Source organism: Panthera onca, chromosome F1, assembly GCF_046562875.1.
Source record: "Panthera onca isolate mPanOnc1 chromosome F1, mPanOnc1 haplotype 2, whole genome shotgun sequence".
NCBI classification, from domain to species: Eukaryota; Metazoa; Chordata; class Mammalia; order Carnivora; family Felidae; genus Panthera; species Panthera onca.
In genome coordinates this window covers 64,878,885-64,896,063 of record NC_138355.1, presented here as the reverse complement: position 1 = coordinate 64,896,063, position 17,179 = coordinate 64,878,885, and the positions used below count along the sequence as shown (strand labels likewise).

Here is a 17,179-nt window from a genome sequence, read left to right as displayed (position 1 = left end):
ATTATACTTTCTAAAAATGCTAACGTCAGCATTTAGGACATTAGGAAGAAAACTAAGCTATATATAATCCCACTATCCACACTCTTAAAGCCTGTTTTACTCTCTGACTTCTTTCAAAGTTTCCTTAAAGGTATAGATACTTTTTGCATAAATACCATTATAACACACATTCGATTTTGCATTCTGTTTTTTCTTGGCTTCATATTATCTGAGTTGGGAGGTTGATCTTAGGCCTAATCAAATCTCTCTTATTAGAATATATATTCCTCTCCCTTAAAAGAAAGTGCTTCTAAGTTATACATATTTTTGGCTTTTTTCCCCCTGAATTTATTGATGTATAATTGACAAATAAAAGTTGTATATATTTCAGATGTGCAGTGTGATGTTTTGATATATGCACATGATTGTGAAATGATTGTCACGGTGAAGCTAGAGAACACATTCTTAGCATATACATATTGTCATGCAAATAAGCATTTTCTCAACATTTCCGCGTCTGCTTCTCACTCACAGAATCTGTTTCAGAGTTGATGCTAATCTTGATCTTGAACTTGTAGAAGAAAATGAATCAACTAAGCGATGAGAAGTACTAGGTTACATAATATGCAGATCGTTCCTTTTATTAGACGGTGATACTGAGGGAGGAGACAGTGAGATTATATATCTTGGGCTAAATTACATATTTGCATTGTAACAGGAATATAAATCAACTGCCAGTCTCTACGATTACTCAGCTAAATCTGTTTTTAAGAAGAGCAGAATTTCACAAATCAGCTATATACCTGTGCCCTTTCCAACGCTACCATCTCTGGATTGATAAAACACTCCTCAGGTCTCGGGTTCCTGAGGTTTTGTGTTCCTTAGGATTTGGGATACAGCCAAATTGCCCGCGGCTCTTATGCTCTTCGCTAGGCACTGCTGGTCTAACAGGTGCCTGGATTCTGGTGAGCGACTGAGCCTAGAAAGGAGGATCCATAACTTTGCTATCTGTAGTCAAACAGATGAAAGTGTGGTGACAGGAACATATCCTGCAGGCAATCCTAACACTCTACGTCGGGGTTACATGGGTCAATTCAGTCTCAGTACAATTCTGGGGTGCATTTAGCAATCACCCATTAAGTGCTTGCTGTAAGCTTAGCTTTCTATCTCTGAAAAGCTCATACATTAGTGCAGGAGAAAACCATACAAATGAATAATTATAGGTCAACGCATTAAGTGATCTACTAGAAATGTCCCTTGGGAGTGAAATGACCTGGTGGGCATGTAAGGGAACCACCCTGGCAAAGGCGGTGAACTAGATAAAAATGACTCAGACTTGAGCAACCAGGCAGATGGTGTTGCCCAAGCAGCTACAGAACACAAAGGAGGGGAGAAACCGGACTTCCTCAGCACCGGGAACAGTGTGTTTGGCATGACTGCAGGGCGTTATCAGCGAAAATGTTCATGAGGCAATTAGTTGGATGTGCTGCTCAAGAGATAGGTCTGGACTGAAATGATCGATTTGCAATCAGCAGGTGGATGATAGTTGACATTCTAGAAAGAGGTGAGACTACCAGTATATACGGTGTAGTGAGTGGCTGAGAAAGAACACTTGGGAGAAACGGAGGAACAGGTGTAGTCTGGTCTCTCGAGGAAAATCTCATTTCTCAGTCTAGGAAAGAAGTTGGGATTGTGTTACTGGACCCTTTCAGTTAGGGGGGCATCTGCTGTGCATGCACGCATGTGTGTATGTGTGTGTGTGTGTGTGTGTGTGTGTGTGCGCGCGCCTATGAGAATTTTATTTCAAATAGCAGAGAAGAGGCTGAATACGACTACATTAAATTTTGTAAATAATAATCACCATTTAAAATTTCCCCCTGAATGATTATATTTCCTGTGTCATTTTCCCCTTCTAAATATTACCCGTGCAAGAACCTACCACAGAGCAAACTGTTATTGTTTTCCATGGGGTAAATAAAATGCATCATTTCCTCTACGATCTCTTGTCTTCAACCACATTGTTTCTGATTCCCCTCATGCGTGTTTACCAACAGCACCCCTGAGGTAAATAAACATGACACTGTGTCGTTCCAAGGTTTTGGTATCTATTTCCATCTCTGCCTGTGAATTTTCCACACTCGTGATTTATATTAGAGAGTGGCCTGGTCACAGTGAACGCCTTGTCCTCTCTGTTGAGCTGGTGCACCGTCTTACTTTGTCAAAATCCTGTCAACACTCAGTTCCATGGCCTTCGTCCATTTGACAAGTATTTCTTGAGTGTCCATTGTGTGTGTGTGTGTGTGTGTGTGTGTGTGTGTGTACGTGTGTCTGTGCTATACTCTCACACTGACTTACTGGAATCATGAGCACTTTCAGTGACTATCTGAGGTTCACACTGGTTATTATTATTGACTGTTACAGGTAGTATCCTAATTCCCATCTCAAGACCCTTGCCCCAACATTCTTTCCAATAGATGAGGTCAGCAGCCTAAAATAAGAATCAGAACTATGACCCTGTGGACTGCCTCCACCGTCCCACACCATCACCAATCACAGCACCACAGCCTAAGCTAACATTTATTAAATACTCATATGGGCCAAGCACTTTGCAAACACTTTACCCACTTTATCCTATTTATATTTCACTTGACATCTAGAGACACAAAGAGCAGGTTTAAATAATTCATGAAAAGTCATACCTACCATTTGTCGCACATCGGGGGTCATGAAATGACATGAGTGTCTTTATGGGCTTTACTGAGCAGTAGTGTGAGGCAGATGAGCTCAGGATGAGGTCACGGAAGTTTCGAGTGGGAAAAACCAGAGGCAACCACAAATATTTGTGTGATGCTGAGGAAGGGTGATTCTAGAGAGGATACAGTGAGGATAAAGCTCTTAGGCTCACTTTCTTGGAGACCTCGCTATTCCCTGCCCCTATACGTCCCATCCATAGAGTGGGTGTTTGGAGATGGGGCCAAAACTCATTTGTAGCTTCTAAAGGCTATTTTTCTGTGAATTGGCTCGCCTGAGGTTGCGCAGCTAGAAGATGGCATTACAGTGAAATGTTTTCCCTTGACTTTTATTATAAAAATGTCCCACATAGAGCTGGAGATGAAAAGGCAGCAAAATACGTGCAACAAAACAAAATGCCGTGAGGGAAAGAATGAGTAAATAAATGGTTCTCAACTGTCATTACTGTTTCCGGGCTAACGCAGAGGCAAAGCCAAATTATAATAGGAACGCAATGAGCTGCACTTTTGTTTTCAAGGGATATTGATTTCAAATGTTCCTGTTCCCAGTTCTTTGGGCAATTGCTGTTTTTGAGTGTCCCGATTGGCCATCCTTTTTCACCTGGCCCCCAAAAGGCTTGAAGGAATTGCCTCACGAATGCTTCCATCAAGCTCGGCGCTGCCCTCATGGTGACAAAGGGGCATATTTAGCTCTTGCTTTAACCTTTCCTTTGATTGAAGGAGGTGCTCAGAAGGCTGAGAGGACAAAAGTAATTGCTTTAGATTTTTCGGCACAGACTGTTACTGCATAGGGGAACGCTGACGGTGTTTATGGGATACAGGATGATCTCAAGCCCCTGGAATTGCTTAATTGACTGCTCTTCTCTGAAATCACCTACAGGGAATCTCTGCCGTTATCACATCTTAAATATTCCTTAAAGAGGCCATGCTCATCAGGAGATCCCCTATACTCACGCTTTCTCAGACGATCGTCCCTATGGCGCCTTTCCCCCCCCCCGTCATACTCTCGTTATACCGTATGTAGGCTTTGACTTTCTTATTTCTGGGAAGGGAGTTTGCAGGGTCTAAATCTGGGGCCTCTTTACATCGCTGGCGTTATATTATTTGGTCTCTGGTGCTGTTAGGTGCTCACTGTGTAACCCTCATGGTGAGCTGAGTTGGACACTGGGTCTAATTGGAGATAGGAAAGAGAATACGTTGTATATTTGTGACTAGCGTGGGCTGGAAGTTACCTTGATATTCTTTTCCAGCTCTTTTCAGGAGACTCTGTGGGTTGTCTTCGGCCTCCTGTCTCCTTGGTTCCAGGCTGTGAACCTTCCACTTGTGCCTGCAGAAGCCTTTTCTAGAGCTTCTGCTCTGTGCCCTGAAGGCAGACCTTCCAGGCAGCATCGTCCAGTTCCCTTGCCCTCTGGCTTCTACTTGCAACAGTGGGAAGCCTCGGTAGGAGATCCAGGGGCAGGAGGAGAGAAGGGTTGGGGTATTTTTCTCCTCATCCACCTCCCCAGTGCCTTTGCTTGACCGGTTTATCCCTTCACGGAAGGCCGAGGGCATTCCCTTGCTCCTCCCACGGAGTTCCAGGGGCCACACCTCCCCCTTGCTCTCTTCCCTAGGAAGGGTATGGCTTTCCACTCTCTGAATTCTGCCACATTTTTATGTAAAGTCCCTTTATTAAACTTTCTTAAAGCACCCCTTTTTGAGGATGCCATCTGCTTCTGTGGAGATCTTGCCTGATAGAGATACATAGAAGAAGTAAGTGTTGGGAAAGATTCCCCCATGGTCTCAATCTCTCTCCTCTAGCCATTCCTTGTTGGCCGAAGGCTTGCCTAGAAAGCACAGTGTTTTCAAGGAGAACGATTATTGTACAGGGGCAGGGCCACCTTCGTGGGTAAGCAACCTGGCACTCGGAGGGCCCTGGGTGGGGTTCAATGTTCTGCGGCTGCCATTTTGAAGTTCTGGCAGGTTTTGAATGAAAGGCCCTGTATTTTCACTTTGCATAGGGCTCTGCAGACTAGGTAGCCTGCCTGGGAATGTAGAATGGGGGCAAGGACAAGCTCTTAGCTATTCTTCTTATGCAAGGGAAAGTGCCATGTTTTCTTTCTTATGCCTCGCCCAAAGCAGAACATACTAGACTGATTCTAAGGTGGTGACTGGGAACCACTCTTCAGTCTTGGGAAGAGGCACCATGGGGTCAGGTCTTCTCTGTTTCTACCCCTCCCCACCTCAGCCACTCATAGCCTGAGAACCAGGTCTCTCTCTCTCTCTCTCTCTCTCTCTCGCTCTCGCTCTCTCTCTCATTTTCTCCTTCCAAATGCCCTTTACATTTATTTCATAGAGCCAGAGCTCTAAGAGAAGAGCCTGGCGTTGAGACCTCTCTCTTATACCTTCAATATTCCAAGGCACTCCTATTTCTTGGCCTCCGATCCTTGTGGCCAACTGGAAATCTGGATATGGGCTCAGGAAGAGGAGGAGATCTTTTCAATCTGTCTTTAGGCCTTGGGCTTCAGTCTGTTATCACAACTATGATTTGGAGTTTCTGATTTTTGTCACTGTTGTTTCCTGTGAATTCTAGAATAGCATAGGGAAAAGAATGACTAATTAGCACACAGAACAACACGTGAAAACTCTCCTTTCCTCTCCTCTGCTCCTCATCTCCCCTTGAACGTTTTAGCATACCTCCCTCCAGGCTGCCCCTCCACTAACATTCATTTGCATACATTTACACACACATTTAAAAAATGGAGTTTTTAGCTCTATACTGCACATTTTCTTTTTTTTTCTTTTTTTTTTAACGTTTATTTATTTTTGAGACAGAGAGAGACAGAGCATGAACAGGGGAGGGTCAGAGAGAGAGGGAGACACAGAATCTGAAACAGGCTCCAGGCTCTGAGCTGTCAGCACAGAGCCTGACGCGGGGCTCGAACTCACGGACCGTGAGATCATGACCTGAGCCGAAGTCGGACGCTTAACCAACTGAGCCACCCAGGCGCCCCTATACTGCACATTTTCTAACTATACCACACTTTCCATTCTTTGAATGTTATGCACTTTTGGGGGGAAAATTCCAGGGTGCTACCTGCCAGCATGGTGATTCACTCTTCAGTTGCACCCATTGTGTTTTTCAGTCAATTACAAAGCCCACCTTTATGCTTCTATTCTCAAATTGACAACTTCTAACATCTCTATAGTTGATTTTTTTTAAATCTACTTTATAAATATACCCCTTTAAAGTGTACAGTTAATGAGTTTTGAAAAATGTGAAGAGTTGTGTTACCATCCCTGCAATCATGATCTAGACTGATTCCAGAAAGTGGTCATGACTCCAGAAAGTTCCCTCACACCCTTTGCAGTCAGTCTCATCTTCCCATCCCTGATCCCTAGCAACCCTGATAATGCTTTTTTTTTGTCACTACAGTCTGCCTTTTGTAGAATTTTTAATAAGGGCAATCATATAGTGTGAAACATTTTGAGACTGTCTTTTTTTCCACTTAGCATAATGCTTTTTCAGATTCATCCCTTTTATTGTGTATCGAAGTGGTTTATTCATTTTATTGTTGACGAGTGTTCCCAAAGCAGATGTACCATGTTTGGTTATCCATTCGCCAACTGATGGTTTTTTGGGTTCTTTCCAGTTTTTGGTGTGAACATTTGTGCCTTGTCAATGGCTGCTTTTGCAGTACAGTGGCCAAGTTGAATGGTTGTGACAGGGACCATCTGGTTTTCAAATCCAGTAATATATACTATCCAGCCCATTATAGAAAGTTTGCCAACTCGCATATAGAGTATATTTAAAACAGCTGTTTTAATGTCCTTGATTGTTAATTCCATTGACTGTCATTTCAGTTCTTTTTTCTATTGATTAGTTTTCTTGTGGTGATATTTTCTTGCCCTTTTCATGCCTGGTAAGTTTTTACTGGACCTGGGGAATTTTATTTCATAACGTGCTGAATTTCATTTGTTTCCTTTATTATACAGAATTGAAAGACATTATGGCATTTGGTGAAGTTACTTGGGATCCAGTGAATCCTTCTGAAGTTACTTTGAATCTCTGTTAAGGCATGCCCAGAGTTCCCTTTGGTCTAGGGAGAATTTAACATCATTATTAAAGCCACAACCTTCTGAGGTGTTAGCCTGATCCTCCTTGTATTATAAAGTCATTTCACTCTGCTTTTGGATATTTTAATGGATCCCAGCCCTGTGTAAGGTGTGGAAATTGTCCAGCCAACTATTTATCCATTGTTCTTTCCTTAACCTTGGAAAGTTTCCTTTCACTCATGCATAGATCAGTCCTCAGCCAGTGTTGCAAGGGGACTTTTCTAGAGATCCTTGAAGCTTTCTTTCCATGCATCTCTCCTCTTTTGTATATTCATTCCATCACATCTCATTGACTTGGGCTTCATGAACTCTCATCTTTGGCTCTTTGTTTGGGTTTCTGCTTTCTGTGTGGCAGCCTGAAAAATCTTCTAGTTTGTGTTCTGTCTTGCAGAGATACGAGGTCTGCTTTGCCAGTTCTCCAGTGTCTTTTTAAATTTTTTTAAGTGTTGATTTATTTTTGAGAGAGAGAGAGAGAGAGAGAGAGAGTGCAAGAGGGAGAGTGGCAGACAGGGAGACACAGAATCTGAATCAGGCTCCAGGCTCCAAGCTGTTAGCAGAGACTGATGTGGGGCTCGAACCCACGAACCATGCGATCGTGATCTGAGCCGAAGTTGATGCTTAGTGGACTGAGCCACCCAGGCACCCCAGTGAAATTCTTTCTTAAAAGCTCCATTCAAATTTGCCTCATTTGGTGGATATCCTCTCTTTTAAGTCATCTGTTGTATGTCTTGTGCTGTGTTTCAAAAGACTCTTCTCACTTAATGACCTAGCCTCCTAAATTCCCTCTTTAACTGTCCGTCTATGTAGCCTTTTTCTTTCCTTTTTAAACAACTAATCTTCAATTTCTTTGAAGTTGATTTGTTATGACTATAAAATCCTTGCATATCGTTCTGAAGATGTTTGCATTTTTTCTAATGATTGCTTCATCTTGTTTTATTTATTCAGCTCCCTTGAGTATTCAGTTCCTTAATTTGGGGAAACTTTTTGCCTTTTTAATGGTTTTAGTTTCTTCACTTGTTTTGTCCAAGTTGATTGCTCATTTTTGTACTTTGTAATTTGTTTGATTTGAGGGAGGTGTCATTCCTTCCTGAACAGTACAAGGTGGGTTATTCACAACCAAGAAGGATTCTTTTACTTGACTAAGGGGTTGGGATGACAGCTGGAAGGACAGTAGCAACAACTATCTACCTCACTATCCGATTATCTTCTATGATGATAATCACGATTCTATCATTTGCCCCCAAGTCATTTGATTTTCTACTTTTTGTTCCCAAAGACCCTATGCTCCTTTCTACCTTCTCAGTATTGTTCGTGATGGTTCTCCCCCATAACGTGCCATTTTTCTTTCTTTCCACTTGTGAAAATTCTTTTTGTTTCCCCCTGCCTTCAAAATACTGATCAAATCCTGTGTTTCTCCCAGGCTATTTAAACACATAGAAAACAAGAAATATTCTAATGAATGAAACATACCAAATGTCAGCAATAAGCAAGGCACAATCCTTTGGGGAAATGGCTATTTACAAAAAGCCCAGTGTGTATATGCAAAAGTGAAGCAAGGAAATTTAGTCTTTTTCTCTTCTTTGAAAATTTGTTTTTCCTAAGATCCCATCCCATGAAAATGGAAGTGAATGGCTGAATGGTGAGGAGAGGGAGGGGAGGGAGAGGGAGCACACAGCATTAACAGAAATAGTAAAATTGTACAAACGTCAGCAATTTATAATAGACTAGGGTCATACTTTGGGATACTGAGCCCTGGTGGAAGGAATTCACCTCTCTGCAGGAGCTAGATTGGTATTTCTGTGTGAAGATCAATGAGGAGCAATTCACTGCCTTGGAATAATTTCTTTCTTACTCCTGCTTCCACAGGAAGGGTCTCTTTGTCCACCACCCGGCCCACCTCAAGGGCCCCCAGGTCCCTGCAGGCTGTTATGTCAATGGTCCCCTTCCCAGAAGAGGACTCAAGTCTTCTTCTCTTCCATTCAGGTGGACCTCACCTCTGAACACGACGGGCCTGTTGCTAAGGGCTTTCTTTTTTTTTTAATGGAAAAAAAAATTAGGGGCGCCTTGGTGGTTCGGTCGGTTAAGTGTCCGACTTTGGCTCAGGTCATGATCTTGCGGTTCATGAGTTTGAGCCCCATGTCGGGCTCTGTGCTGACAGCTCAGAGCCTGGAGCCTGCTTCAGACTATGTCTCCCTCTCTCTCTGCCCATCCCCCAGTCATGCTCTGTCTGTCTGTCTCTCTCAAAAATAAATAACCATTAAAACAATTTTTAAATTAAAAAAAATTTAATTTATTTTAGAGAGAGAGAGGAAGAGTGTGTGAGTGGGGGATAAGGGCAGAGGGAGAGAGAGAGAGAGAGAGAGAGAGAGAATGAATCCCAAGCAGGCTCCATGCTCAGCAAGGAGCCTGGCAAGGGGGCCTCCTCCCAAGGGGCCTGGGATTATGACCTAAGCTGAAAGCAAGAGTACGACGTGTTACGCACTGAGCCACCCAGGCACCCTGAGGGTCTTCTGAACAGGATCAGAATCATCACACACAAAAAACCAAAATTGGGTAACTTCCTGCCACTGTTAATGCATAGCCCCAGCACATTCCCATAACTTGGGAAAAAATCTTTAAGCCCTGATTTGTCCACTTCATGTCCAATGAAAAGTTGGTGACCATCAGGGAGTCTTGCAGTTCTTTGGGGTTCGGTGTCACCTTGCTCACCAGCCTCACAGACTGTGAGTCTATGTCCCCTTTGGGGAGGACTATTTATTCATTGTTCTCACATTCTTTGATCCCTCTGAGTCTCCTGTGGTGGAATCTGAGATTCAGGCTTAGGCCAAAGATGAGGCTGTGAAGCTGGTACTTTAACAACATAAGGTGGGATCTCAGTAACTGCAAGAGCTCCACTGGGCGGAAGGATCTTTCTGGTCACAAATGCCCAAGAGAATGTCCTCAGGTCCTCCTCTAGGGTCTGAGCTATGTTGGTAGGTGCTGGGGAAGAACTCTTCTGAACATCCTTAGGAGCAATTTCTTCCAATACTGGCTCGTACTTGTCCTCCTGGATTTTAGACATAGGTTCTTGCTCTGCTACTGATTCAGGATCAGGCTCTGGTTCAGCAACAGTTCCTCTGAATGTTCTTCCCAGTCATTGCTGAAAGTCCGATCATAGAAAGTCCCAGAATCATCAGGTGCCACCTCAGGTATCTGCTGTCTTTCTTCTGGTCCTCTACCTCTTCCTCAGATCTCTCCTGAGGCCCAGTGACAAAGCCACAGAAGACCTCTTGGTATCTGAAGATATCACTTTGAGTGCAGAACTTATCTGCATCAGAGCCCTCAGGAGCGAGGACAAATGTCTGCATGAATCTCCTCAGAGCCTGGCTGTTATTAGAAAGCAACCCCATCACCTGGACCACCACACCATCGTTCAGAGTGGTTTGAGCACCAACATGGCACATCTTAGTGTGGCAGTTGCAAATTTTATGACATCACTTTCCTATGGATTTCCTTCTGTCCACAGATGGCATCTGCTGACTTTCCATTTGAATCCAATCCCCCAGGGACATAAGAAGAGTTCTTTCCATAAAATCTGTGCAACATGTCTGGGGCCTGGTTTGGCAGCGTGTAATATGGTCTCACAAATTCCCGCCCCACCAACAGGGGTCTAGGCTTCTCCCTAACCATTGCTTTAGTCAATTCAACCTACATGGCTGAGTAGGAAAGGAACAAGCTTTGCTTCATAGCATATGGCAGAAGGCAAAATCCCCTCATGCAGTTGTGTCCATCTCTACTTGGGAAAAGTCTATACAGCCTTCAGGCCTAATACAAGACTCACTTCTTAAAAAAAAAAATAATTCCTGGGGCGCCTGGGTGGCTCAGTAGGTTAAGTATCCGACTTCAGCTCAGGTCGTGATCTCATGGTTTGTGAGTTCGAGACCTGCGTCAGGCTCTGTGCTGACAGCTCAGAGCCTGGAGCCTGCTTCGGATTCTATGTCTCCCGCTCTCTCTGCCTTTCCCCTGCTCACATTCCGTTTCCCTCTCAAAAATAAACAGTAAAAAAAAATAATAAAAAAAAATTCCTAACTACTTCATCTCTTTTGGTTAATATGACTCTTTTGGTGAATGGGGATTATATTTGTGACATTTTAGTGACAATAATTACTGCCACTCTGGGGCCTTCTGTTATGTGCTAAGCCCTGTAGTGAATATGCCATGTATATGGCATGGCTTAATCCTTATATAATGGGGTGGTTGTTATTTTTCTCTTTTACGGAAGAAAGAACTATATTTTAGAGCAAGATATCATCCAGCCCAGAGATCCCTGGACCAAATCTGGATGCTCACTCAACACTGGTTGCCTCTACCATACTCCTCTATTTCCTTCTCCCCAACCCCTATGCCTGAGCTACACACGTATGGAATCTGCCAAGACGCTAAACCCAAAGATGAATCCATACTGTCAGCATGGCAATCTCAAGATTTAGAGAAAGTGAAAATAGCTTCCCTCCGCCCCCTTACAAATAAGATCAAAGATTCCTAATTTAAGAGGGCAAACTATTTGAAGTTTTCATAACTTTATGGGAAGAGAACTGGTACCAGAATCCTAACTCTGGGTCTGGAGCTCTTTGGCACTTCTCCTCCTTATCAGTATGACTTTCTCCGTTGGCTGGCAAGAATCTCGTTGAGCAAGTGAATGTTCAGAACACATGAGTTTAAAGGAATTTTTCACCTCAGCCAAGATTTCTTTAGACTGAACATCTGAATTTGGAGCTAAGTAAAAAGCACAAGGAGGATAGTTGGCTTAGGTTCATTCCCAGTGAATCAAAAGTGCTATAAAAAAATAGAAGGATAAAGATAAGTACGCTGTGCACGTCAGAGGTAAAACAAGAGGAAGCACAAACCAATATGACATCGTCTAGTTAGTTAACTTGTTCCGCAGGCACCTCCTAGCCCTCCCTTATGGCAAGGGGCTTTGTATGTTGCTCTCTACAAGCCATACCATAGACCCAATGCCAAACCAGATTCCATTTCTTCCGCACCATGTCTTCCCGGTGAACTAAATTCCCAGGTTAACCAGACAGTGTTGACAACAAATAGAACTATAAAAAAAAAAAAAAAAATCAGTACACAGAAAATGCTACCAATTACAGTAGTCTTAGTGTTTTCTAATGTACCAGAACATTTTCACGTATTTTCAAATTATTCTTCCCAACTGTTTGATGTAGGAATCATTAATCATATTGGAATATATATATGTATATACATATATATTGTGTTCAATCTACGGTGATGGAATTGAAGCATTTGATGTGACTCACTTTAGGTTACACAGTTAGAAATTGGCAGGATTGGGATTTGAACCCAATTCCAAATTGCACCCTTTCCTCAACACACACACACACACACACACACACACACACACACACACAAATGCGCGCACGCTGTGTTTCTGTCACTGTTTGATCTAGGACTATCTCTAGGAAAAATAATGAGGTAAAATATTTATTTGATACTTCAACTAATATTTATTAAATTCTAATATGTGTTATGTGCTGTCCCAGATGCTTAGAATAAAACAGTGACCAAAAGAAACAAAAATATGTACCTCTTGAAACTTACACTCAAGGGCATAGAGGTAGACAATAAAGATAAATGCAGTTGGTAAGAGAATGATGAAGTAAGATGGGAGACAGTACCTGCTATGGGAAAAAAGAGGAAGATCAGAATGAAAGGAGTTCGGATTAAAGAGGATGGCCAGGGTGGGACACTTCAAGGAGACACTAAATGTCTCCTTGATGTGAATGCCAAGGTTAGAAGGATGTGAATATCTAGGGAAATGATCTTCCAGGAACAGGAAACTGCTAGAGCATGGGTGCTAATGTGTGAAAATGACTGATGTGTTTGAAAAGCAGCAAAGTGGCTGGATCAGAGTGAAAACAGTAAAAGGTAAGGTCATAGGTATAAGGGACATGAGGTGTCACCTAGATCATTATGTTATGAGGACTTTGATATTCTTCTGAGTAAGCTGGAGAGCCAGATGAGGGTTTTGAGTAGAGATATGACAGGGTCTGATTTACATTTAGAGGATTATTTGGGCTTCTCTATTGGGAATACATTTAGGGAAAGAGCAGAAGCAGGGAAACCAGTTAGAATGCTTTTGCTGTGTATTTGTTTCCTGTGGCTGCTGAAACAAAGCACCACAAACTGGCTGGGTTAACAAAACAGATATTTTATTCTCTCACAGTTCTGGAGGCTAGAGGTCTAAAATCAAGGTGTCGGCCAGACCGTGTTCTCTTTGTAGCCTTAGGGTAGGATCCTTCCTTTGTCTTCCAGCTCCTGGTAGCTCCAGGTCCTTGGTTCATGGCAACATAACACAGGTCTCCGCCTCTGTCTTCACATGGCTGTCCTTTCTGTGTCTCCATCTTCCCTCTGGGTGTGTCTGTCCAGTCCTATTGAATTAAAGTAAGCTCCCTCCCGAATGACTTTTTCTTACCTTGATTATACCTGCCATGACCCTATTTCCAAAATAGTCACATTTGGAGGTACTGGGGGTTAGGACTTTAAGGGGGCGAAATTCAACCATTCACATGCAGTAACCTAGGTAAGAAATGGTAGACAGTTAGAATAGGGTGGTGTCAGGAGAACTGGTGGGCAGCAGTTAGATTCTGGATGCATTTTGAAGATAGAGCCAGCAGAAACCGCTGCTAGATCAGATGGGAAGTATACAAGAAAAACCAAAGATGACTCCAAAAAATCTTGCTGAGCAGCTGGAAGAAGAGAGACAGTTGAGGGTGAAACAGGTTTTTGAAGAACGTGAATATTAGAATTTAATTTTTCAATACGTTGAGTTTGGGATATTTATTAGAAAAAAATGAAGAGATGTTGAGTGGGAAGCTGATATATGGGGCTAAACTTCAGGCAGGAGGTCTAGGATGAAGGAAGAAAGGTTTAAATTTGCCAGTCTTCAGCAAGTAGAGGAAATTTAAAGCCCAGTGTGTGATTGAGATCACCCAACAAGTGAGCATTACTAGGTCAGAGCCCTGGGCCACCTCCACATGGAGATGTGGGTAGAAGAGGAAGAACCCACGAGAAATGGAGGAGAAGGAGCCAGCAAGGCAAGAGGAAGCCAGGACAGTGGGCCCTGTGAAGGGGGGCAGCCAAGGATGGGTGTGATCAGATGTGTTCAAAGCTGCAGGTAGTTCTGGTGAAATGAAGATGGAGAATTGATCGTAGGTCTGGAAAGAGAGAATTTTTTCACGCCTTTAACCAGAATCCTTATGGAGTGGTGTTGAGGAAAGCCTTTTTAGAATGGGTTCAAGGGAGAATGGAAAGAGAAGCTTTGGAGACAGCAACTGTAGACAATATTTTGGAGGACCCAGTTGGTAAGACATAAGGACAGTGGGGTCAAGGCAGGTTTTCTTCTCCTTGTTTACAGGTTGGAAACACAGACACGCATTTGGGTGTTGATGGCAATGACCAGGAGAAGTTTCTCTCTCCTCCTTTCTGATTGTTCTCTGCTCTCCTGATGCTGCCACATCCCCTCACCCTCAGGCATCCTTGCTCCCATCGGTATTTCTTAGGCTGGGTGTCCTGGAGTAATGTCCCATGGTTTGGACAACACCCCCCCGCCCTTTTTTGTTTCAGTTTCTTTTTTAAAAAATATTTTTTTCATGTTTATTCATTTATTTATTTTGAGAGAGAGAAAGAGAGAGAGAGAGAGAGAGCAAGCTGACGAGGGGCAGGGAGAGAGGGAGAGAGAACCCCAAGCAGGCTCCATGCGGTCAGCACAGAGCCCAATGTGGGGCTCAATCTCATGAACCATAGGATCATAACCTGAGCCAAAAATCAAGAATTGGATGCTTAACTGACTGAACCACCCAGTCACTCCTGTTTCAGTTTCTTCTGAGCACCCCTCTCTAAAATAGCATCATTATATGGGAGCAACCTAAGTGTCCATTGGTGGATTGATGGATAAAGAAGATGTGGTATAGATCTACAACAGAATACTGTTGAGCCATAGAAAGAACGAAATCTTGCCATTTGTGACAACACGAACGGACCTGGAGGGCGTTATGCTAAGTGAAATAAGTCAGGCAGAGAAGAACAACATATGGTTTTACTTACATGTGGAATCTAAAAAACAAATGAACAAATAAACAACAACAAAAAGAGAAACAGACCCGTAAATACAGAGAAGAAACTGGCAGTTGCTGGAGGGGCGGGAGGGAGGGGAGTAGAAGAAACAGGGGAAGGACGTGAAGAGGTGCAAACTTCCAGTTATGCAATAAATTAAGGCATGGGGATGCGCGGCACGGCATAGGGAATATAGCCAGTGGTACTTAATAGCTCTGTGTGGTGACAGATGGTGGCTGTACTTGTGGTGAGCGTAGCATAACGCGAAGAATCGTCGAGTTACTCTGTCGTACACCTCAAAGTAACACGACATGACGTGTCGACCGTACTTAAATTGAAAATGAAATAGAAGGGGAAAAAAGACATAACGAGGACAAAGGGCACCCAGGAACAGAGGAAAAAACCTCTCTTTTGTTCAAGTTTATGAAAATAAACTTGAAACTGTGGATGAAATGAAAAATAAAATAAGGATCGTTGGATGATTTCTCTGCCTCCCTCAAAGCGTTTAGGGAATGACTGGCATCATGAAGGTGATGGGGGTTTTTGCACACTCTGAAACCACACACCCATTCGGTTCATCTTTCAAATATGGCTTTAAACAATCCATCAAAAGCATCTAGTGTCTACGCCAGACAGGAGCTCCCTCCTCCCACCCCCATGGACTCTGCCCTTAGTCAGGCCTTCCTCTGCTCTTATCTAGTCCACATCAGCGAGTTTCTAAATTGCCGCCCTTGGCTCAGACGCCTCCTTCTACCCTATTCCCTTGCTACCGTCAGAATCCCCTTTGCAAGATGCAAAGCTGACCCAGGCCTTCTCCTGCTTAAAATCTTTTGTTGACCGAAGCTCTTCCAAAGTGCCCATTATCCTCCAAATATGGACTTTTGCATCTCTTTGTCTTTGTTCATACTTTTTCTCTGTTTGGACTGCCTCACCCTTGTTCTTCCATGCCTGGAACGAGTTTGTCTTCATCCTTCAATGCCAAATTCAAGTAACCCCCTTATCCATGAAGACTTCCCTGACTCCTCCCCCCAACCCCAGGTAGAATCGATTGCTCTTGCCTCTGGACCTCCAAAAGATTTTATAAATTATATTTTAATATATGTTTTTCAGGCATATGTGTGGTTTTCCCTTAGATGATGCCATCTACGAAGGTGGAGACCACAACTGATGCTTTTTTGCTTTCCTACCAGCCAGTACACTTTCTGGCACAATAGAGATTTAACAAAATGTGTCACATGGATGCTTCTCATAGCCTGCCTTGGCACTGGACAGCGTACCTACGTCACTGGGCTGGTGGCTGTTGTGGAGACTTCTTTTCTGTTCACTGTAGGCTCCTTCCTTGGAAGGATTGGATAGATGGGGTCCTTCTCTGCTAATAGAGACATGCCCACTATTACCATTCTGTCTTCTTGTGTTGTAACAGCGCTGTGAAAATACATGAAGGTCACTGCTGTCCTTGGGTCCACAGAAAGACCTTTTTCAAAGGTCATAAAGACCAGAGGTAGAATGCCAGTGACTAATGTAAAGGCAAGAAAGATATATTTGGTGGGGGTAGCCTTCCTGCCCCTCCACAAGTGAGCAGAGACTCAACCTTCCTGCAATTAAGGAACAGGTTTTCTTTGTCCTTGACACGGTCCGCAAATGAGCTTCAGAGCTCAGATAGCAGACACACAGAGCCTCTGCCTGTTAGTGAAGGTGCAATTTCCAAATGCAATTCATAACTTCAGTGATTTTTCACTGCTCAGCCCTTCTTCCATTTCAGATGATGGGGCTGACGGTGCTGGGTGACCTTTAAGCCAACTCTGCTGATTAACAAGAGGCCATAGACCAAGCAACCAAAACGGAAGCACTTCAGATCCCCAGAATGTCCACTATCCTTGGAAAGTCTAAAATTAGGCTTTATGTTCATTTATTGGAATTATCATAGATCCCTGGTGCCCTCAGTCATTCAGCCATCGTCTGTGTAATTCCTGTGACCCAGGGGAAATAAGGCAAAGAGAGAGGTGCACCAGATGGAACAAAAGAGTTTGGGAGGCTGAAGAATAATGTGATCTTTCCATCAAGGCTGCGTTAGGCTGTGGTCCAGTCACAGTTGTTTCAGAGTATTTTTAGCTAGGGAATTTGTAAGTTGTTAGCATCTATTTACCTTTAGAAATGGAAATTTCTTATGCTGCGTTGTCTCTTCTATCTGGAGTCTGCATCACTCAATTCTCTCATGCAAGGAAAGGCAAACGTTTATG

The 17,179-nt window shown here is 43.3% G+C and overlaps 1 pseudogene; it reads right to left on the bottom strand.

Moving 5' to 3' along the window:
- Positions 1 to 8,644: 8,644 nt before the first annotated feature.
- LOC132685845 (ras GTPase-activating protein-binding protein 1 pseudogene) lies at positions 8,645 to 10,490 on the bottom strand (annotated as a pseudogene).
- Between the last annotated feature and the right edge of the window lie 6,689 nt (positions 10,491 to 17,179).